This window comes from Crocodylus siamensis, chromosome 7, assembly GCF_052110815.1.
Source record: "Crocodylus siamensis isolate JL-2025a chromosome 7, ASM5211081v1, whole genome shotgun sequence".
Taxonomy (NCBI): Eukaryota; Metazoa; Chordata; order Crocodylia; family Crocodylidae; genus Crocodylus; species Crocodylus siamensis.
Window position 1 is genome coordinate 23,518,350 of NC_143401.1, and position 24,535 is coordinate 23,542,884.

A 24,535-nucleotide genomic window follows, 5' to 3' on the forward strand; every position below is an offset into this window, starting at 1 on the left:
GGCAGGCACAGGAATCAGGGAAGGGGGGCTCCCGCCACTGTGCACCACTGTGCGCCATTGGTCCAGTAGGGCATAGGAGTGGGCATGTGCCCCCAGAGATGCACGGGGCAGGCTGGGCCCGGCTGCACTCTGCAGGATGGGTGGAGCCCGGGCTGCACTCTGGGTGGCTAGCCCCAGCCGCTGCCTGGAGTGCAGCCCTGGCTCAGCCCACCCCACAGAGCACAGTGAAGCGAGGGCTATAGGGAGGCTGCAGCCACCCTAAAATTCCCCATAGCCCCTGCCACCAGCCCCTCCCCAATCCAGGTGCACGCACTGCTTACCCAGCCAAGGCACAGTGGGGCAAAGCTGCAGTTTGTCCAGTAGGCATGGGGAGGGTGGAGCAGCTTCCACTGCTGCACACTGCTTGTCCGAGGCAATGCAGCGGCTCTGTCCTGTGCCTCCTCGCTCTGGATGGGCGAGTGGCGGGAGGACATAGCCTCCACTTCTAGCACCTTCTGCCGCCTGTCCGCAGTGTAGCCCCATGCAGATACAGGGACACACACCCACTCCCATGCCCTCTTGGACCAGTGGCCAGAGCCACTGGAGGAGCCACCAGAAAAACAGCTCCCAGACCAGCAGCACACGGCACCTTGCAGTGGTGGGAGCCCCCCCGCCCCCCGCCCTGGCTGGGCAGCTTGCCCCAGTCCCAGCCCCAGCCCCAATCCCTTCCCTGCTGTGGGGGAGTTGATTTGCTGCCCCCACACCCATCACCCTTCCCTCCCCACCCACGCATCACAACAGACTTACCAGGTGGAGGTAGCTGTGTCCAGCGTGGTCGAGGACTGCTGCCTGTTCAGTCTATGGCTGAATCTCTGAATAAGCGCTGAATCTCCAGATCTGAATTGGTCAAATTGAATCAGGACAGTGATTCAAATCACTGAATCAAATCACTGTCCCTCTGTATGGGCCAGATCCGAATCTGAAGCAAATACTTGCTGCTTCATACAGACCTACTATCAATATCCTGCCACTGCAAGGACAGGACATCGCTAGAGTGGTTTGAGAGGTTATCTGGGGTTGGATTCTCTCTGGTTGTCCTGCTGGAGTTTGAGTGTACTGACTTTAGCAGCCTAGTACAATCAGCATCTTGTGGGCCACATATGCATCTGTGCATAGATGGTGGCTGACTTTTATTTATGGGTGGTTGTGTAGTAGAGGGAGGGTAAGCAGCAGCCTTTGCTGTCTTTTATATTGGGAGTTTGAGTTATTTCAGTGTGTCCATAACTAAATTCAGATTTTACAACAGTGAGTGCAGGAAAACTATCATATGGAAAAAAAATCAGAGCTGCATGGAGCAGCTTGGAAATCACTCTAGGATAGCTTCTTTATGCTCTTTATACTTTGAACATGCCTTGATTGTTACATTTTTTCTTCTGTTTTCCATGTGAAGCCCAGCCATGTTGCTATTCCCTGTAGTTTACAGAATAACATGTTGGTCCTGTGGTTTAGAACAGGAAAGTCGGCTAGTGCCTTGGAGGCTGCATGCAGTCCGTGAGGGGTTAATTGCAGCCCCTGGGCTTCCACCTAGCCACTTCTCTTCCCTTTGTTTCAGGTGCAGCAGCAGCTGCAGTCTCTAGGCTTTCCTGCCTCCTTGGGGGCTGGGTGGAGCAGCTCAGCAAGTGATGCTCTGGGAACCCTTTGCCAGGGTGCCAGCATGGCACAGTGCAGCAAGAAGTTGATGTCTACATAATGCAGTGTGGTGGGGACATGCCCATGGCCCATATTGGTGTGGCCCCCATTGGTGCAGCTTGCACAGTGTGCTGCCCTCGGTCTCTTAGAAGTTGGACAGTACTGCTGTAAAGTAACACTGGCTCCCTATAATACTTAGCTTCCCACATTTTTCATCAACAGATCCTCCATTGCTTGTGTGCACAGAGCCAATCTGCATTCAGGAAGGATGAAATGTTTCAGTCTTCAACCAAACGCAGAGTCACTTCTTCCCTACAGTAATTGTAAGGAGCAAATCTCTTCTTACATAGCACCCTTTCCCGCCACTACCACCAAGATTGTGCCAGAAATTAGCCTTTCTGTGATTCTGACTAATAGAGCAAGAACAATATGGAGGACATCTGGGGTCATCATTTACTCCTGACTGCATTAGTTTGAAGGTTTATTTTGTTTGGAACTACTGTATAATTTAGGCTTAATTTCAATTGCCTATGTACATTTTGTAAACAACAAAGCCTGAAGTAAACAATGGCTTTTGGGTAGAACTGTGATAACTAGAGAGTATTAATCACTAGTTGCCAAGTCCTGATAGGCCAAATGCATTCTCAGGACACAATAACCTTCCCAACAATAGAGCTGTTCCTAGACGCTTATAGGTGTTCTTATAAAACCTGAGTGGTTGGGAGTGTTGCTTTGGAGTACTATAGCAGAGCTCACATACATAGTTTTGCAAACTTACTTAAATGTCTGTGTTATCCTAAAGTGTGCAGATGCAAATTGCTTGCATAAATGAAAAAAAGGGTAGTGCAAGGCATATTAAAACAAAATTCAATCCTAGGGGAAATTTCTGTCAGTTATGCTACTACTTAGAAAAACTGTGCCAGACTTGATGACACAGCGTATCAGGAAGCAGAATGGTAAAGGTGAAATGTATTGTAATGTTTCAGACTAAGAAGTACTTATTAATATACTGAGCAGATGTACGCCAGCTCCCCAGTTGAGATGAAATGAAGTGCTAGTCTACTTGTAAAGTAAACTCATGATCTCTGTTGTACCAAACCAAACATCATTTTCCCAAGAGAACTCTGGAGTTACTGCAACTTGAACTCAAACAGGAGGAAGTGGGGGAGAATTTATAAGAGTTGGGTAGAAAGCCTAGTACTCCTGGGCAGCATTTATGTAAAGAAAAAAGCCAATTAAGCTACAGAAGCAAGATCTTTTGACTTCTTCTTCATGACAAAGATAATTGGAGGATGAGTGTCAGACGTCTGTGTCTGCTTACACTTCCTGCACATTCACAGAGCACCCAAGGACTTGTTATCGTTTAGAAATCTAAAGTATAGTTTTATTAAAATCTCAGAACCCCAAATCATTTAATTATGAAAAGTCCCCAACAAAATCAAGAGGAAATCAAATGAGCTAGAGCTATCAGCTACAAAAAATACTGCATTGCTGTCCTGTCTCCCCATGAACATGAAATCCTGGGTCTCTATTGGCTTGCAGTTCTGTATATTAGACACTCAGCATTCATCAGGTTTCCCCATCATTAGAGGTAAAAATGACCAAATGTTAATACTCTATATAAGGGCCCAAACTCCTCAGATTGGGGAATGTGGGGGAAGGAAGCGGGTGGTATGGGGAGGGGAGTTCAGGTCATAACTCCTCACTGACTGTGGGTGGAGTTTCAGGCTCCTAATTCCTTACAGAAGTGGTGGGAGGGAAGGGAGAAGGTCCAGGACCTAGCTCCCTCCCTTTCTGGGTTCTGTGATGGCTAGGAGTTTGTTGAGCAGCATGATATCTGTATATAGGGGGTATAACACCTAAGTGGTATTTGGAACTCTAAATATTAATTCTGTTGGTACACCATTATAATTCCCATTTTAACTCATGCCAGCTTCTGAGATTCTCTTTTCTCCTTGCTAGGGGAAAGTTTTTTGGCCTGCTAATGCTACTTTATCCTCCAACACTTTCTCTTTTTTTGTTTAGGTTCAGGTGAATGTATTAGGGGTGTACGAAACAGGCTGTATTCAATTTGGATTTGACCCAAATCGGGGTACAGTGATTCAATTCTTTGATTCGGATCACTATCCCAATTTCATTCAGCCAAATCTGAATCTGAAGATTCAATGCTGAGTTGAAGAATCAGTGATTCAGCTGTAGACACAGCTTTAAATGTTTTTTCTACATACCTTGAGGTACCAGGCATGGCTCATGAACACTGAGATAGTGGGGGGGATGGAATGTCCCACAAGAGCAGTCCACTTCTGGGTCTGCTGCCAGGCACATGGGGGAACCCCCTGTGGCCCCCCAGCTTGGTGATCGCCATGGAGGGACCCCTGGGTGCCCCCCAGACTCAGGAGGCACCAGTTGCTGAGCCAAGGGGGTATACTCCATGGTGAACCCAGAACTGGGCGCTCCTGTGGGATGCTCCAGCTGCGCCACCATCTCAGAATTCACAAGCTGCCTGGTACCTTGAGATGTGGAGAATAAACATATAAAGTTGTGTCTATGTCCAAATCATCGAACCTCTCCGCATCTCTCCAAATCAATTCAGTGGGTTCTGATTTGATTCAGAGGGATTAAAAGGTTTCTAGATTCGATTCAGAGATTTGACTGCCGAATCGGGCCGAATCTCTGCCAAATCGAATCAGTGACCAAAGTTTCGTACAGCTCTAGAACTTGTCCACCTGGATCTTCAGCGTACTTGGGTGGCCAGTCCCTGCCTTGATCTTTGTGGGAGTAGCTGCTTTGTCTGCTTTTTCCTGCAAATACAGGTGGAGGATTCAGGGGCTAGGAAGTCTTTCTCTACCCTTGTCTGTACACCTATCTAGTGCCAACTGAACCACACTGAACAGTTTGGGCTCAATCCTATTTCCCTTTACATGCCTCAAGGGCACATAGGTAGATTTGTAACTGCAATTTTTGGCATTTGCACGCAGTTTGTAATTTAGTTGTGGGTATGTATACATTTACATACCCAAAGAGCATATTCAATAGCATCAGTTCCCAAACTGTGGGTTATGACCCCAAATGGGGTTGCGGGGGTGAGGGGCTGTGAGTTGGGAGTGAGGAGCCATGCTGAGGAAATGGGATCATGTTGAGAAAATGGGTCCATAAATGGGGTCATGCTGAGGAAAAGTTTGGGAAGCACTGCTCAATAGAGTGGTGCTTTGGCTGCGCAGCTGTGCAGTGAAATAGGATCATCCAGGTACACACATAAGGCTAGGTAAGTCCTTAAATTTTATTTGGGAGACGCTAAAACCAGTAGGTGTTAGACACTGGAGAAGTGTGTGTGTGTCATGGGAGGAAGGGCAGGGGAAGGAGAGAAGTGCAGTTATATGGCTGAGTAGGTGCTATTTAAGCATGTAGAATGAAATAGGATTTAGCCTTTTCCTCTGGCTCACTTGCAGTAAACCTGTCCTCGGTGTTAATTTAGGCAGAGCTGTTGCAGAGTCCTACTGTAATTTTCCTAGTGTAGACAGAGTTCTGTTACTATCCTGGTTCCAAAGATGATCTGGAAGACCAAGTTTTTCCCCACTGCAGCCCAGGCTTTGTCTCCCTTGTCCTGCACCACTTTTTCTGTCCAAATTCTGAGGCTTCTTCCCCTGTAGAACTGACAAGTGTTAACCTTCCTTTCCATCCAACTATTTGTCCAGGCTCTTAGCATACTATATGTTGGATGTCTCAGCATCCTTTATTCTGGACACCCTGACACACATTCCCTCCCTTCTCACTGAGGCAAAATCCAGGTGTTGACATAATCTTTCTTGAAAATCTGCATAGTTGACCCTCTCACTGTATTCTAGATTCAGAGCACTGTAGAGAGGGCTTAAAGGGAGCTCAAGAAATCATGTAGTGCAACCCCTTACTCAGGGCAGGATCATTCCTGTCTAGCATCCCAGAAAATGTTTGTCTAATCTGCGTTTAAAAATTCCAGCGGGGGAGATTCTACAACTTTGTTAGGTGATCTGTTCTGGTATTTAGCCACCCTAAAAATTTGAAAGTTCTTCCTAATATCTAATGTTAATTTTCCTTGTTGCAATTTATGTTTGATCGTCTTTTCCCCCGGTCTTTGTGGACATAGAGAATGACTGATGGCCAGTTTCTTCATAGCCATCCTTCATGTATCTGAAGATTGTTTTCAAATTTCGCCTTAGTTTTGTCTAAGACTAAATCATCCCAATTCTTTCAACCATGCTTCGCATGAGAAAAGAGGTCCCAGAGGTGCTGCTGTGAGAGCAAGACCCTGCCCCAGTACTGCCACAGTGCCATACAGGACCTTTTGATGAAGACCATCTCAGTATTGGTTGGGATGATACCTGTGAACCACACCATCCCAGGCTGCAAAAGCCAGCAATGTCTGTACACTGCTGTAATGGGTAACTCCAATAAAAATATATTGATTATCAATAGGGCCTACCAGATTCATGGTGGAAGTGGGCTGCAGCTCTTTCAACCTTGCAGGTTCCCCTGTGTGCCCCCCCCCAATTGGTGGAGGGGCTCCACTTGGGGCTTTCACCTGATCAGCAAGGAAGCAAAAACTGCAGTTTTAAACTTGTTTCTCTTTTTGACTCCCTGGTGGTCAGCAGCAAGCATCAGGGCCACCAGGGCCCCTTGACCAATCAGAAGCAGAGAGACAAAAATGGCAACAAATTTAAAACTGTGTTTTTTGCTTCCCTGCCAGTCAGGAGAGAGCTGCAAGCAGGGCTTCTCCACCAATCAGCAGTGGGGGGGGGGGGAGGGGATGCACACAAGGGAACCTGCAAGATTAAAGGAGCTGCAGCACAGCCCATTTCTGCTCTGAATTTGGCAGGGCCCTACTTATCAACATGTCCATTTCCTTTAAGGACTAACGGTAGGCTTCCACCAAAACCCAGGAGTGAAAGCTGCCCAAGTATATGCCGTTGGCTCACTTTCCCACCCTGAGGGATAAGGGGTATGATGTAACTGTGGAGGTGCTAATCATTGAGGCACTTAGAACATGGGACCCAAGCAAAGAGAGTGTCCTGAGAGCCTGCAGAGTACCCCAGTGCTACTCCGAGTTGATGAGACATCTACCTTGAACATATCACGGGCCACTGCCAATATGAAGACAGCCGGGTAACAGCACCTGCCAGAAGCGAGAATGTGGGGACGGACTGATAAATATCCCACCTCATACTATAGACCGGTGGTTCTCAGCTGGGGTGCCAGGAAGTACTTTGAAGGGTGCTCCACCACAGGCACTGCTGCCACTTGCAGCTTGATAGAACTGTCCAATGTACCTGTTTTCAGAAAGGGTGCTCAGGGCAGACTGGGATAGGTGTGGTACACAATTCTTCCTGGCTGGAGCTGGGCAACAGTTGCACGAGCCCAGCACTGTTGTGGGGTGGGGGGGAGGGGAATAGAGGAGGGGGGCCCTAGAGTGACAGCAGGGTCTGTGCTCAGTATGGGCTCACCCATAGGCTGTTAGCTCCAGACCAGTCAGTAACCTGATTTCCCTTCCCCTCTGCTGTGTGGCAACAGCTACTGTGTTAACCTTTTCACAGCCATGGCCAAGTGAAGGCTTTTACAGCCGCAAACTACATGCAGATCTCTAGCACCAGTAAGGGGGTTAACAGAGGAGAAGGTGAGCAAAGCTGATGAGAGGACTTTGTCTTGACTCCATACAATGAGCCTGCAGCCCCTAGGTAAAGCTATGCTGTGGCAGATAAGACTCTGCTTGGTCGCCTCCACCCCTGTTCTCCTGAGCTCAGTATAAATCCCTCCCCATTCCCCCTCTGTGCCCAGGGCACAAACATAAATAGCTACATCACTGAAAAAGTGGTTCTGAACTGGGGTGTCACCAAATTCAGAAAAATTTTATGGAGAAGTACCTTGAGTCTAAAAACTCTAAGAACCACTGTTATAGGTTCTCAAAGTTGGGAAAGACTGCTGACCTTACTGAATATTCCCCACCCAGGAATTGTATACTACCTGTGGAAGTAATACTGAAAGACAGTGTTTCTCAGCCAGGATCCGTGGCACCCTGGGGTGCCACAATGGGTGCCACTGTAAGCAGGTAAAACTGATCTGTGCAATCCTCCTGCATTAGGGCACTCTGATCAGCCTAAAGCAGGCAGGTGAACTGCTCTGGGCTGCAGTTCTTCCCAATGTGCCTCCTCCCTCCCTTCCTTCCCTTCCCTCCACCCTGCTTCTCCTGGAAATGGAAGTTCAGGACAGTTCCACCTGCCCTGTATGTCTGTTTTCCAGAGATGCTGTGCAGGGTCAGACCAGGTTGATCTGCAAGACAGGCCAAATCTTCTGATTGCTTTATGCTGATAAGGCCACCCTAATTCTTGAGGAAAGCCCTTCCTAATCTGACTGTGCAGCAAGTGTGCAGGGCAGTTTTACCTGTAGGCAGCAGAACCTGGTTGAGAACCACTGAAGTAAGTTGAGCATACAGTAGTTATCCACCCAGGGTATCACTAAATTCAAAAAAGTTGTGGAGTATGCCCTGACTCTAAGAATTAGAACCACTGATCTAAGACTAGGGCTGTTCCTCCTGTCCAGGGGCTGCTGCATTGGGGGCTGCATGTCCCAGGGACTGCCCTAGTGTGAGCCATGGTCCTCCAGGCCACATTCCCTACTGCATGCCTGGGTGGCCTCCACCTCAGCTCCCTCACAACACTGTGTCCCAGACTCCCCTGCTGCCAGGGATTATGCTGTCCTACTCCCTGAGGTAGGACCAGGAAGTGAGGTCTGAGGGAAGGAGGAGGAGCCAAGAAACCCAGGTTGCAGTAACAGGTGTGGGGTGGAGGGTAGGTATGTCGACCCCTTTGCAGGTCTCATGTGGACAATGGGCCTCCTGTTAGATAGTCCTGATCTAAGACAGTGGGGGCCAACCTTTTTGGTAGGCATGCCACAAGTTAAGCCTCCCTTTCTTCCCTGAGTGCCACACTGCCCCTCACCTCCCCAGGTGATAGAGGTTGCACCTGGGGTGCTAGAATAGAGGCAGGGGACCTCAGGCTTCCTATGGTATGGAGAAGAACAGAGGCAAGTCAAAGCTGTGAAATTAGGTGTCACTTGCAAGACCCTGGTTAACCTTTTCCTGGCCCCAAAACTGCTGTAGTTTTATATGGGAAGTGAGGAGTCAAAGCAGGGGTGGACAGTTATTTGGGCTGGAGGGCCACTTAACTTGTTGATGGTGGGGGGGAGGGGCGAGGAGATGCCAGTTGATCCTATCCAACTCACTGGCCTCCACTAGGAGCCTGAGCAGGGGGGGCTGTGCCTTTTCTGCTTCTCTCTGCCATGGCTGGGGCTGGGGTTGGGGCTGGAGCTAGGATGGGCAGGGTGGCACAGACTCTTCTGTCCTCCCTCATCCATCCCCTCCACTCAGTTTCCTGTCACTGTGCAGTCCTGGCACCATGGCCACTGGCTACCAGGCCTGCATGGGGCAGGGCACGATGCAGTGTGCCAAATAGTATTTCCACCTGCCACCATGAGCTGCTGCCGCTGTGCTACACCATGAAATTTGGGGGTAAGCCCCTCCCACAGCTGACTTGGATTCACCTCCTGATGAAACTGTGGTGGCAGCAGCTCATCACGGTGGGTGGGCAGGACAGCTACTCAGTGTGCTGCATTGAGCCCCATCCTATGTGGGCCTGGCTGCCAGTGGCCACAATGCCTGGATTGTGCAACCACAGCACCAACAGGCAGCTGGGTGGGTGTTGTCATGGGGTGTAGAAGAGTCTGCATGCTGTGCGCAGCCTGGCCCAGCTCGGCTTCAGATGCAGCAGAGCAGAGTGGAGTGGCACAGGGTGCAGCTCTTCCTTCTCAGGCTCCCAGCAGCAGCTGGTGGGCTGGACAGGATCAATTGGTAGGCTAGTTATAGCCTGCAGGCTGTATTTTGCCCACCCCTGATCCAAGGTCTTGAATTAAACAGTGACTGCAGGATCAGGAAAGAGTTAACTTATTTCCTAGCAGTGACACCTAACCCCTTCTTTCACATCAGCATCCTGCCCCTACTCTGCTCCATGCTGCCAGAGTTTTGATGTACCTCCCTGCCTCCATTCCAGCAACTTTCTTTACTGAACACAATAGCTGCCTATCACTTGTGGCACACATGTGGCACACATGCTGTGGACCAGCCACTTCTGGTCTAAGAATGCCTTAAAATGTTACAGTTCTGTACTAGTATGGTTACCATGCACAGGTTCCTGCCTCTTCTTACCATAGTGTCACATGGAAATTTCACAGTTATTTTACCCTAGGCTAATGCAGGCTGCATGCCTAACTGCATGTCTTAGATTGTGATAGTATGCAATAACTATGTCATGTACTACCATGTATGGGATCCCATATCTTCTTCTGACTCTACCAAGCTGTCTAGCAAATATAACTTTAACATTTGCTCGATAAAGATTTACTAGATTCATAGTCATATTTGTTTCTCTCCATGGACTCTTTCTAATTTTTCCACATTTTTTGTAAAACGTGATACTGAAAACAGGAAACAGTATTCCAGAAGAGGCCTCACCAGTGCTGTCCTACAGTACTGTGTTCCACTAGTCTGGCATTTGCGGTTGGAATGTTTTATGGGTTTATAGCACTTGGCAGGGGGGAAGCAACCAACCAGAATTAGGATGCTGTGCACCAGTGGGTTGGAGGAAATTTTGTATTATGAAATTAAAGCAAACACTCTCTTCAGAAAAATGCATCAGGACTTTTTTAATATCCACACCTAACCGGAGAACCTGGTTTCCAGAGGTTTGATCTGAAAATCTCATAGAGGATACCTTGTTGTGGTCCTGTCAATGGGGCGCTGTTTGGAAAGTTTCAGAGACCTGGCTTCCATTCCCAATCTGGTCACAAAGTTGCTGTGTGCATTTAGGTATCTCTCTTTTTATTTCTATACATGTTCCTACTCCCATTTCCTTACTGGGTGGTTTGGAAGTTCTTGGGGAGAGAACTGTGTCTCTGTGTGTGAAACGGTTTTACTTTAAAGCAAACAGTAATAAATGGAGCTTAATGTAGTATATAAAGATGAAGGTATGAGACAAGTCTGCCTAGTCTTGAGCCTAGTGTGCCTAGAAAATGAAAATTGCATAATTAAAGTTTGATGTATGTATGGGGATTTTTTAATAAGGCCAGGCCAGAACCCTAGACCCAGATAACCCAATCAGGAGATCCCAAAAAATCATTCCCAGAAGAAGCACCATCTGCAGCAAGCCCAGAGCAGCACACTGGTCCCAGCTGGGCTGAATGAGGCAATCAGGGCAGCCAATCTCTTTTAAGCCACAGACAGCAGGCCACACCCACTCCAGTCCTTAAAAGCCAGGCCCACCCCACAGTCTCCCTGTCTGGGCAAAGGTGCAAGTTCTTGCTTCTCACCTTGTATGCACTTCCTTGCTCGTCTCCCGGCTTTGACTTCTGGATCTGACTCTGGTAAGACGCTTGGCATTCCTTAATTCCAGTTCCCTGATTGTGATTCTTGGTTTGACCCTCACCCCTGGCTTTCAACTTCTGATCCTAGTTAACCCTTGGCTTACATTGTCTCTGGCTTCAGCTTCTGACCATGTCTTTTCCTGGCTTTGGCTTCTGAATCCAGTTCTCACTCCAGGCCGCAGTTCCCTGGGGAGCCAACTTGGACTACACCCATATGTCAAGTAACTAACCTAGGCTAGACTGCTTACACTTCTGTGCTTAACAGATTTTGCAGAGTAAAGTGCACAACCCCTGTGGTTCAATATATAAACCAGCAGCACCTATTGTAGGGCACTTGTCATTAAGTTTTTCTCAGTGATTAATAATAAAACAAGTGCCAATTCCTTTTTACTATAATGACAAATGAATAACAGAATAAAAATGTACAAAGAAACATTGAGAATCACCATATCTATATCTATGGGGAAGACACTGTGAACCAGTGATGCATAGTCCTTGAGAACTCCTAGTATGCTAGGAAACAGGAAAAAAACTGCTGCTCCTTGTGATGAAGTGGGACTCCCCAACTAGCCACAATGCTAGTTGCCCCACTTGCCTTTGGGCATGTCCCCCACACCTGACTCTCCTGCCACGCCTTGTTATTAATTAATCAATCTTAATTAGGCGGGAGGCTGCCCATTTACTGCCCCAATGCCAGGGGGCACTATCTGCAGCGCTGTACCTCCCCTACACCGCAGCCCATGCCTTGCAGATGGCATCTGGATGTTACAGTGCTCCTGGCCTACTGCCAGAACAAGCTTAAGCCTCACCATCATGCCTCAGTCCCATACACACCCGTCTCTCACTCGGGCCTCACACATTCCACCCTCTCTCACAGGGTCTCTTTCATCTGTCAACAACTTATTCTGCCTTGCTCCCTCTTGGAGCAGACCCCTTAGGTCATAGGCTTAGCTAGTCCATCCTGTGGGTGGCAGACGTACCATCTGTTGGGTCTCTCCCACAACCCTCACCGGGGTAGTGGCCAGCCAATTCCCCGACTGGGCCTAAGCTTACTCTGGCCCCTTCCCTCTCTATATATAAACATACTGGGCTCTCGGCCCTCTGGTATTCCTCTACCTCCCCGCCACCCACTGGGACTCTTTATCTCTGCCCCTTTCTGGGGTCACCCCTCACCAGGGCATTCTTATCCCCTTCACTCGGGGCTACTCATCACTGCACCCCTCACTCAGGACTGCTCATCACTGCGCCCTTCACTCAGGGCTACCCCCTCACTGGGGTCCTCATTTCTGCCCCCCTCACTGGGGCCCCACACTGCCCCCTTCACTGGGTCTACTCATTGATGCCCCCCTCAATTGGGGCCATGGGCTTCCCTCCCTGGTGGGCTCAGGTGGCCGCAGCCATGCATGGCCCCCACTCTCACTCCTCAGGGTCTTGGCCCCCACAGAGCTCAGGTGGCCATAGCCCTGCCTGGCCCCCACTCTTCTCCTAGGGGTCTTGCACCCCACAGGGCTCAGGTGGCCACAGCTGTGCCCGGCCCCAACTGCCTCCAGTGTTCCACAAACTTACTCGAAGGTGAGGGCTAGGGTTAAGGCACCCCTACCCACCTTTCACTGGGGTGATCACTCGCCTGGCATTTCCTGGGGGCATTTCCCGTGCCACTGAGAGCCCCACCAGGCCACCCACTCTTGGAAGGGTGCAGTTTTGGGTCATGCCCAGGACCAGGAGCCTCCTAAACCATCCCCTACAGCTCCTCCCTTACCTCCAGGATGTTATGGAGCCTCACAGTTAGGCAATGTTGCTGCCTGGGCAGCCAGCAGTGAACTGCCATGTTTATATGGGTGGCCAGAGCTCTAAAATGGGCGCTGCAGTCAGGCACCACCCAGCTGTTTGGCTTAGGTCTTAAAGTGGCAGGCACCAACAATGCCCTGCCATGCTCCTGGACACCTTCATGCTGCTTTTGTGTCTTATTGCTTAGTCTATGAACAACAAAGAATGAACAGATAAAATTCCTGTTGGTGGGACACTCTGTGACAGGCAGCCCAGCCTGGGTGTCATGGACTCTGAGCTGAGACCAGTGACAGCAACCTGGCCTCGGGATCAGGAAACCTAAGGGATAAGGGCTGGTCCAGAGTGTGAGACAGGAGCCAGGGGCCTAAGGCATGCAAATTCAAGATGGGGCTAGGGTCTAGGAGCCAAGGTACATGGTAGTGGACCTGGGCTAAGGGGCACTATGAAAATAAAAGGTCCAAGCTGAGGTTATAACTTAGTGCCTGAGGGGCAAGACTGGGGCCAGCTGGGTACCAGCTAGCTAAAGTGGACTGTGGGACTGGGACAGCCTCCTGAACACCATTATAGTTCCATCAAGGTGTGGCATCCAAGAAGGGAGAGTAGCCCAAAGAACTGGAGTGGGGGCAGGATTTGCATGGCCACCAGAAGGCATCACAGCCACCCCGGAGCATGGTCCTATTACTATCCCTCCAATTCCTTTCCAGAGTATATGATGAATTATGAATAATGTATCCTCCAAAATCATCATGAAATTTATAAAAAATAATAATAATAATAAAAAAGTTGGGATTTTTTAAGTTTGCCTTAGGGGTTGGGGGTTTTTTTGGGTGGGGAGGGGGTTGGCAATCAGACTACAATTATTCACATTTTCAAACTTTTTTTCTGAGACAAAGAGGGGTAGAAGCTGATTTAAAAATAAAAATAAAAGCTAAGACTTGATTCTAGCAGCTAGGTGTTTAAGAAAATATTAAATATTGAGAGTCACATGATAGACCCATAGGAGTTGGCAACACTGAATTTGGCACATAATGCAGGATTGAAAAACTGCTCATGTACAAAGCTTAAGTACTGTGTGATTTCTTCATTTGCCGTAATTATTTTTTCTAATTTCAGTTACCTTATTGTTTCTGGAAAAAGGAGAGAACTTTAGACTAAAACAAAAAATATACCTCAAAGCAAAGTATATTTCAATTATTAGCTGAGAAACTATGCAAGAATAAAGTTAAGGCTCAAAGAATGTATCAATAACTTAATGGTAATAATTAGAGCTGGTCAAAATTGTTTTAATTGGAATTCATAGATTCATAGATGCTAGGGTCGGAAGGGACCTCAGTAGATCATCGAGTCCGACCCCCTGCATAAGCAGGAAAGAGTGCTGGGCCTACATTACCCCAGCTAGATACACATCCAACCTTCTCTTGAATACCCCCAGGGTAGGGGAGAGCACCACCTCCCTTGGGAGCCCGTTCCAGACCTTGGCCACTCGAACTGTGAAGAAGTTCCTCCTAATATCCAATCTAAATCTGCTCTCTTCTAGCTTGTGGCCATTATTTCTTGTAACCCCCGGGGGCGCCTTGGTGAATAAATACTCACCAATTCCCTTCTGTGCCCCCCTGACGAACTTATAGGCAGCCACCAGGTCGCCTCTCAACCTTCTCTTGCGGAGGCTGAAAAGGTCCAGTTTCTCTAATCTCTCCTCGTAGGGCTTGGCCTGCAGGCCCTTAACCATACGAGTGGCCCTTCTCTGGACCCTCTCCAGGTTATCCGCATCCTTCTTGAAGTGCGGCACCCAGAATTGCACGCAGTACTCCAGCTGCGGTCTGACCAGCGCCCGATAGAGGGGAAGTATCACCTCCTTGGACCTATTTGTCATGCATCTGCTGATGCACGATAAAGTGCCATTGGCTTTTCTGATTGTTTCGTCACACTGCCAACTCATGTTCATCTTGCAGTCCACTAGGACTCCAAGATCCCTTTCCACTTCCGTGCCACCCAGCAGGTCATTTCCTAGGCTGTAGGTGTGCTGGACATTTTTCTTCCCTAGATGCAGCACTTTGCATTTCTCCTTGTTGAACAGCATTCTGTTGTTTTCTGCCCACTTGTCTAACCTGTCCAGGTCTGCACCCCTCACTCAGGACTGCTCATCACTGCGCCCTTCACTCAGGGCTACCCCCTCACTGGGGTCCTCATTTCTGCCCCCCTCACTGGGGCCCCACACTGCCCCCTTCACTGGGTCTACTCATTGATGCCCCCCTCAATTGGGGCCATGGGCTTCCGTCCCTGGTGGGCTCAGGTGTACTCTGGCACAACTAGAAGTTGTATGCTTATTGCAAAAAAATCACTGAGTAAAGGTCTCTTCCATGTGCTATACTACAAACCAGGCCAGATGTATCATATTTGTCCCTTCATGACTTATAGTTTCATAGTTTGTAGGGTCAGAAGGGACCTGAGCAGATCATCGAGTCCGACCCCCTGCCATGGCAGGAAAGAGTACTGGGGTCAAATGACCCCAGCAAGGTATACATCTAACCTCCGCTTAAAGACCCCCAGGGTAGGAGCCAGCACCACTTCTCTTGGAAGTTGGTTCCAGATCCTAGCCGCCCTGACCGTGAAGTAGCGCCTCCTGATATCTAACCTAAATCTACCCTCTGCCAGCTTGTGACTGTTATTCCTGGTCACTCCTGGTAGTGCACGGGGGAACAGGGACTCCCCCAGTGCCTGGTGGTCCCCTCTGACTAGTTTGTAACAGGCCACGAGATCCCCCTCAGCCTTCTCTTGTGGAGGCTGAACAGGTTCAGGTCCCGTAGCCTCTCCTCATAGGGCCTGCCCTGCTGCCCCCTGATCATGCGAGTGGCCCTCCTCTGGACCCTCTCCATGCTGTCCACATCCCTCTTGAAGTGCGGTGCCCAGAACTGGACGCAGTGCTCCAGCTGCGGCCTGACCAGTGCCGCATAGAGGGGGAGGATCACCTCTTTGGACCTGCTTGAGATGCATCTGTGGATGCATGACAAGGTGCGGTTGGCCTTCCTGACTGCATCCCCACACCGCCGGCCCATGTTAATCTTGGCATCAGTGCTGACTCCAAGATCCTTTTCTGCCTCTGTACTGATGAGAAGGCATTCCCGAGCCTGTAGGTATACTGCTGGTTCTTCCTCCCCAGGTGCAGCACCTTGCACTTGTCAGTATTGAATCCCATCCTGTTCTCATCCGCCCACCCGACTTAAAGCAGGCCTGGGCAAAATACAGCTTGTGGGATGGATCTGGCGGGCTAACTGACTGGATCTGGCCTGTGGCTGCCTCTGTGGCACTCTGCATAGGGCTGAGCTCCACCCTCTCCCACTAGGGTAGCCCTTGCTGCAGTCCTGCCAGTACCCACCAGCCCAGGCCCGAACCAGTGCCCAGCTTCTGGCAGGGCTGTTTCCAGTGCAGTTGCAGTCAGTCAGTTGTTGACCTGCTCCCCTCACCTCCAGTGGGAGCTGCTGGATGCGAGGGGAGAACAGTAGCACTTAGCCAGCTGCAGCTGCACTGGGAACAGCCTTGCCAGAGCTGTGTGCCAGCTGGAGTGCAGGCCAGCAAGGCTGTTCTGCTCCTCTCACCTCCTGCTCCTGCTTCTGCCTCTGCTGCGCCATTCCAGGTGGGTGCTGGGGGAAGCTTCAGCTGGGCGGCTCTCACTGGAATTTTTTTTTTTTTAAGAAATTTTTCATGTTCCCACCCAAATCAAGTCAAAATCCATGAGTCGGTCCATACCATAAGTGGCCCTACAACCAGCAAATATCCTCTACCTCGACCAGGGGCTTCAGATATTTCCAACATCTTTTGGCAGGCATCCTATGTGCAGGGGTTCAGATGCCCCCAACTCTCGCCTGCTCTCAGCCATATGGCTGCAGGAATAAGCTAGGGAGAAGCCTCCCATTTCCATAAAGTGGGCTTTAAGCCCCAGCACCTTGGCGGGTACCAAATCCTGCCAGAAGAGTAGTTATTCCCTGGGTGCTTAAGTTAAACTGCCTTCATGGACCCAGATACATGGTGTTTCCCTTGCCTGGAGATGAGAGCAGGGCAGCTCCCAGCCAGCTGCAGCTTCAGTGAGAACAGCCCCGCCAGAAGCTGTGTGCTGGCTGGGGTCTGGGCCGGGGCTGGAGGGCGTGGGTAGGAGCGTGGTGCAGGCTGCCCAGGGCAGGGCTTGGTTCCATGCAGAGTGCTGTGGACCCCCTGCAGACTGGGTGAGCGGTGCTGCATGCACCCCTGCCTCCCTCTCCCTGCCTCATTGCTGGATGGTTCCCAGGCAGTCCCCACCCCAGACATGCAACCTCCCCCTGCGTCCACCCCCACATTCATCCCACGCAAGCCCCAAAAGGGCAGGGCATGCAAGGAGTGGATCATGCCTCTCCCACTCCCAAACAGTGCTGCCCACTCTCCCAAAGCCCCATAGGGAGTATTGGTGAGTTGTTCCATGGGGTGCTGACCCAGGTCACAACAGCTCATCAAAATTCCCTATGAGGCCCCTTGGGCCCAAATAATTGCCCACCCCTGTCTTAAAGTCTTTAAAACTATGAATCAATTTTTATTATCCACTCCCTGCTGTGGATGTTGATATATAGACTCCTTGGGCTGATGGTGTTATTAAGGCTAACCACAGCTTGCAAAGAAAGGCCTAGTAAAGATTGCATTCGAATGTGCTCAGATGTTAAACAAGTCAAAAATAAAAGATTGAAAAGAGCCAAACATTAAATAACAATAATTAACTCTCACAGTTCGGTCAGCAGTGACTACTCTACTATTAACAGGGATGAATTGATTCAGAACAGCTTTTAGCAGCATTAGGTTTACAGTGGGTGCATTTACACACGTGCTTTGTTGTGGAGGTGACTAATTAATTAGCTCTGCAGTAAAGCATCACTGTCTACATGTGTGCCCATATTAGGACACAGTAAATTAACTGTGTTATAGGATAGTACTGTTGGAGACAAGTACTAATCCTTCAGTAGAATAGTTACGTGTGCCAATATGCAAGTGAACAGGGCTGGCTGGGGCACGAGGTAGCTACATTGTAGTATTTTTGTGCCCCAGGCAGCCCCTCCATAGCATTCTGAGCTGGGGTGGAGCAGCCCCAGGCTGGCAGGCTGACCCCCAGGGGTCTACATTCTAATTGCATGTGTAGATGCACCCAGTAAATAGCTGTGCTCTGGTTCTAGGAACTGATTTATACTCTGGTGATGGTGAGAATTTTGAGTGAGGCATGTTTCTTAATTTAGTTGGTGAGTAATTTGAACTTTTAAAAAAACCTTGTCTGCAGTTGATCTAAACATCTACAAATATGTTAGAGGTGATCCGCTTCCTATTGCTCTATTTATTTAGCATATATAGTTTTGGTATATTGTTATTATTATTGCTTTATCCACACTCTTTATAAATGGCACTTCTATGTACCAGCTATTTCCTATTACTGTAACTGAACAAATAGTGTATTTAAGGAATTTAATCTCTTTTTTCATTTGCAAAATGTTGGCGAGCTCAGCTTTTATGCAGGCTGAACTCTATTCAGCATGTTGTTCCTGTAGCAGAAATCCCCACATCCTCCATAATTTTTCAGCTTGTCATGCACTTAGTAGCATAGATGTCTTTCCAAATTATGGGGGATGAAACACACATTCTAAGGATAGCTGCTAATTGATATAGCTTAAGCTATGTTACAGTATATTTTCTATTATAATACCTTCTTTTTACAAACGTCTCAAAATCTTAGTGTGGGCAGAAAAAAATCCATACTTGGCCTTTCTCCAAGGCTAACTGTATTCTAAGCATTTAAGTAAAGTCCCTTCAGATGTTTTTGAGTTATGGGAGAGTGGAAAAAGAATCCTGCTGGAAAAATGAAAATTCTAACCGTACATGCTTGTAAAGGACTTCAGCAAAGATGCCTGCAGCTTGAAACTTGCCCTAAACTGTGTGGAGATCATGTTAACACTGGAACATATTTTATTTGGTGGTCTCCCAAGCTCACCAAAGCATGGACATCTTACTATGAACGAATGGCGGCAGTGGCCGGACTGGGCAGACCCTGCTACGGTGCCCTGGGGGCAGAGAAGGGGCTGGACTCGATGATCTTCCAAGGTCCCTTCCAGCCCTAATGTCTATGAAATCTATGAAACCCCCTGCCTTGCCCCCACCAAGGGGCCTTGCCAGAAGCATCTGGCCCTGCCCCCACCTGGCCACTGGAGTGGTGAGGGGTAAGTGACTATGATGGGGGTAGCAGCCCCTGTCACTGTTTCCTGGAGTATGAGCCTCCTCCCAGTGGGGTGGGGGGTGGGGAATGCTCTGCAGAAAGCTGCTATGGACCATGGCGGCAGCAGCAGCAGCAGCAGCAGCCGCTTGGAGGGCTCTGGTCCCCTCTGGGTCCTGGTGCTGCTGTGTGCATTTCTGCTCAGCCCACAGTGCAGCGCTGTGCCCCCATCAGGAATGAGCTTGTGGTCCTTGACACTGACAGGGGATGCTGCCCCCATCAAGGGCCCTTCCCCCTCCCTCTGCAGTGGCCAGGCAGAGGCATGGCCAAATGGCAGTTGGCAGGGCTCCTTGTGGGAGAGAGGAGGCAGGAACAGGGATTATTTCCCCTCTCTCCAGTGTCTAGCGGAGGGGACAGGAGGGGACTTATTCTGCCATTTGGTGGTGGTTGGGGTGGGCATATGCAGCTCTGGTCCCCCAGCAGCAGTGGGGGTAGAGGGGAAAATAAACCTCCTCCCTACCCTCCCCGCCTTAGGGCTTATTGTGGGACAAGCTGGGGCTAGAACTGCTTACTCTTATTCTCATGCTTTCACAAGAATGTACCAAAGAAGCACCTGCAACTTGGTCTTCCACTTTGTTGCATGAGAAGGCAAACCACAAGCTAACAGCTAGAAAGTCCCAAACTTTGCAACCAATTTCGCAACTATGTAGCCCAAAGTATGCCTGCGCTAATGGAATTTTCCAATACCTTGTAATCGAGTATATAAGCAATGGAGAATAGGCACTCGGGGTTGGCTTTGATCTAAGTCTCATGACTCCAGGCTGACCTGCTTGCAAGCAATAAAGGCTTTGTCTCTGTGGCTTGTGGTGTGACTCACTTCTGGGGACCAAATTGGAACTTAGCCTCCAGGAGCTCGAACGGCCCCTTGTGCAACACTATGGTGGGGAGTTTCTGGCAGATCCGGCTGAGGTCCTTGCATGTGAGACAGGGAGGGTAGAATTAAACTCCTCTCTGGCCAGACCCCCACCCGTGCTCTGGCTGAGGAGTAGAGGGATGGGGCCAGCTCTTCTGGTCTGGAGCAGAGCCCAGCCCAGAGAGCATGTTGGGATGCTGGGGGACTCTGGTTTAAATTAAAACCGGAAGGGATCTGGGACATATATTGCATAAACTGGTTTAAGCCAAATCAGTTAAGTCTGATACTACATTCAGCCAGGTTTGTCTCAATCTGGTTTTGGCCATTTTGAAACTGATTTATGTGTACTCAATGTCTGTTCTGTTACAGGGTTAAACCAGTTTCTGATCACTTAAACTAGTTTATGCGTAAAGTCTGTCCCTAGCCTGATTGTTCATGATCCCAGTTTAAGCACCCAGCCCCATGATTCTAGAAAGCAACTGCAGAACAACAGACCACTTTGTTGTTTGCTGTGTCATCAGGTAACTGTTTCTTCAACTCCCTGTCCCATACAACCTCATCACTGCCACACCCAGTCTCCTAATACCATTTTTTCTACTTGTCTTCCTAATTCCATTTACTAGTCCCAATCCCCTTCACTCTAGTTCTTAATCCTAATTGCCCTTCTTAATCCTAATTGTCCTAACCTCCTAATATCACCCACCCTCATATTCCAAATCCTTTTAAGCCTGACCTCTTTTTTCAACTTCTGTTGCCTGGCAACCTAAACTCATCCCCCTTCCTGAGTTTCTTGATCAGAATAAGTATCCCAAACCCAGTACCTTTTTCTTCTGGCCATCTAACCTCAAACACTTTGTAACAGAGAGCCCCAGGCTCTCTGTTACTTTAAGATAAAGGCATCCCAGGGTGCAGCAGCTGCCAGGGCAACAGGGCAAATGAAGGCAGTTAGCAGACACCTGCAAGCAGTCAGATGACCGAATGTAGGCAGGGCCCTAGGATCATATGAACTCAGTTCTCTCCCTCGCAGCTGCCAGGGAAAGGATCTCCTGCTCAAGAGAGCCACCCAGGGATGCTTGACTGTCTGCTTTGCTCCCTACAGGAGTAGTGAGGCCCTGAGAACTCAAAAGGTACCCTGGCAAGGAAACATGCTATACTAGGGGTAAAGATTTGCCGTTTTAAAGGGGCAGAGAGCAGTTTCCATTGTTGTTATTATGTTATAGCCCAGGGCCTTATGTTTATGTTGCTGTTTGTACTGGAGGTTTGGGTTGTGCCTATAAAGGGAGGTTTGGAGGCCTCATTAGTACCCCAGAGGCATGGTTACCATGGCAAACCGGTAAAACCATGGATTTCCTGTTTTTATCAGAGAAAAATTGGAATTTACTTTTTAGCAGATAAACCTGCAGCTTTCTTGCTTTTGCAAAGAGCTTTGCAGGGTTGCAGAGTTCCAGCCTGCAAGAGCTAATTGCAAAAAGGGTGGCAAACCCCCAGCCTTGTCCAGAGGGGGAGAGAGAGGGAGAAGGGTGGGGCTTGAGGTTCTTAGTCACCCAAGGCTTGCCGCAGGCTCACTTTCCTTCCTTGAGCCTAAGGTAAGTGGGGCTTGCAGGTCAAGACTGAAGGGCACTGGCACAGGCACAGGCGCGTGGACCTGGAGTGGTGTGGTATCAGCCCTTCAGGGAAGGCGCATATGGAAGTGCGGAGCCCAGATGAGCTGATAGTGTGCCTCTCGCAGTCCACACACCATTGGCTGGGAATGACATGTCTTTCACCAACATCTCCCCACTCCCTCAGTGCCCAGCCAGCTCCCCACAGGAGTGCCTGCCCAACTGGTGGTGTGTAGGCCCAGACCGGCGTAGTATTGGCTTGACCGGGTTCCGCATCTCCATGTGCGCCTTCCCTGAAGGGAAACAGGGTGGCAGGGAGCAGCCAGCTCCACCCTGCTTCCCTCCCTCATGACCTCCACAGATTAGCAGGCACCACCCGGCATGGCAGGGAGCACCAGAGCTGAGCGGAGAACCTCTTTGCTGCTGCTTCTTCCGCACTGCCCTGGTGACGTGTGTTCCGCATGCGGTACTGCAGTGAGGGCAGCAGTGCAGGGCTGCATCCCTCAAAGCAGGGCATGAGCAGTGGGGACACTGCCAGGACAGTGGGGGTGGGGAGCTTGTGGTGGCTTGTGTGGCTCTACTGTCCCCAGCCCCACTGCATCATGCCTGTAGGGCTGTGGAGGACCTGGGAGGTGGAAGCAGGGTGGGAGCTTGCGCCCACACCCTGAGCCTGCCTCATGTACAAATCGGGGGGTCATGGGTCCCCCCTGCTACCTGAGAGTGGATGCAGTGGCAGGAAGCCAGCCCTCCCTCTTCCCTGCCCAAGTCTGCAGCAGGGGGGAGTAGGGGCAGGAGGCTGTGGACCCTGGTTTGTAACCCTGGCAGCTGGGGGCACCTTCTGGCAGGGCTGGAGGAGCAGGGGTGGTGGGATGGGGGTGAAGGGCACCACAAGGCTGTGAAGGGGAAGGAGTGAGAGGCATGAGAGGGGCCAGTAGGCTGTGGGTGGGGAGTAAGGGGCACCAGCAGGGCTGTGGGGGGGCCTTTAATTTTAATCATGGATTTTGGATTTTTATCAGAGAATTTTATTTTATTTATTTATTTATTTTAGCAAAGAATTTGCAGGGGTTTTTTTATCGGGGAAAACCAGGATCCCTGCACATCACTGTCTTGAGCCCTGCCAGGGGCAGACTCAAGGCTCCAGTGAGTATTGAACTTGAATGGGCAGATAGTGCAAAACACAGCCACACCAGGGCCTGGAGCCTGGGAGACAGTGGCCAAGGGCCTGATGATGGAAGGAACAAGCAAGAGCTAGAGCCTCAGAGCCAGGTCCAGTTCAGTTGTCCTGGGCTAGAAGGCCTTAAGCAGAAAAAGGCTAGATTAAAGGGGAAGAGGCTGAGGAGGCTGAACTCCCAACAGAGGGAACAACATCCTTGTAACACCCATGAGGCATAAAGCATGGTAAAGGGGAGGATTTGAAACCACACAATTAGCCCTTAAGGCTTTGGGTGCCTGGCCGGGCACAGTTGATGGTAGTGGCCCAGTCAAGGGCCTGGGACTGTAGAAGCCAACCCAGGAGCCTGGGGACCAGTGAGATTAAGCTTAGAGAGATGGCTGATGGTAAATATTTATACTGTGTGTGTTGCATCATCTGTTGGGTTTTAGCAGGTGCCCTTGAAAAACAGAATGCACCTTTGTTCGCATTGGGCTTCTTTATGGGAGACACTACATCCTCCAACTGCCATTTGGTTTGTGTTCAACCCCTGAGGTCTATGTTTCACTAAGAAATATAATGAAGTTTTGAGGGCTTAGGGGGTGATTAAGTTTATACAGATGTTGTTTTCATATTTGGGAAAACAGTATAAGAGCATAACAAGGGGCTATAGACAGTTTTGGGAAGAGAAAGAGTTGCTGGGCCAAAACTAAACAAAAGAAGATATAAAATCTACCTAACAGGAAAAAGATAGCTGGGAAAGAAGTTACCACAGAAAAGTGAACATGTATATCTTAGCACTATTGAGGCCATTGCCATCATGCCCCCCAACAGTTACAATAGGGGTTCGAAGAACCCTTGCAGAGATGAACTATCTGGCTGTCTGAACCAGCATTCTGAGAGCGGTATTGTGCAAAGATACCTGGTGAACACAAGCTGTGTATCTTAATAAGGAATTTGAGATATAGAAGGGATTAATTAAAAAGGCCTTCATCCTAGGGCAGTGTGACTGGCAGAACTAAACTAAACTGTGCATGGACCCCTCCAAGGAGAGCACTGACACAGTTTTCTTTATACTTTGTGATCAAAACTGAAGACCAGCACTTATGTCACAGGCACTAACAAAAAATGCACTAGAAGTCTCAAACGGAGTATGACGCTTTGGCTGGAGTCCATGGGTATAAAAAGCTTCATGTATTTATTTATGGAAGGCCAATGCTAGCTGAAACTGACTACAAGACACTTTGGCCCAAATAAATGCCTCCTGAGAATATTTGTAGCTTATTTTTCAGCTACAAATATATAATTTTCAAATTGAATTCAAAGCTGGGAGAGATTTGAGGGCTGTAGAAACACTCTTCAAACCATTTAGCCTCAGCCACATCCAAGTCCAGACAACAAACTGAAGGTGGGCAAAGGTCACACACCTCCTTGTAATCTGTGGTGATAAAAAAACTCAGGGGTCACTAAGCATGAGTCATTGCAACCAGGTGGTCTATCAAATAGCTCTGAAATGGCTTTTTGGGGATACAATCACGAATCTGCATGTAATCAGAGACTCCTACCCCATTACTACAAAGCAGTTGAGTGAGGAAAAGGGTAGATTGGTGTCTAAAAGGATGGACCCCTTCAGTTGGAAGGGGTGAAGCCTGGGGTTACACAAGTCCAGCCCAAAGAATAACTTAGCAGTTAGGCCTTTCCAGTACTGTGGGGAGGAGCTCCCTGCTACAAGTTCTAAGGCTACAGACTCTGAG

At 49.3% G+C, this 24,535-nt stretch overlaps 1 long non-coding RNA gene across 1 annotated transcript in view; it reads left to right on the forward strand.

Annotated features, from left to right (window-relative positions):
• Positions 1–24,535, forward strand: part of LOC149859604 (uncharacterized) — a 135,545-nt gene that overhangs the window by 54,286 nt on the left and 56,724 nt on the right. Inside the window, exon 4 of the long non-coding RNA XR_016443530.1 lies at positions 1,891–1,991. This is a non-coding gene — a long non-coding RNA (uncharacterized LOC149859604). The remainder of the gene's footprint in view (positions 1–1,890; positions 1,992–24,535) is intronic.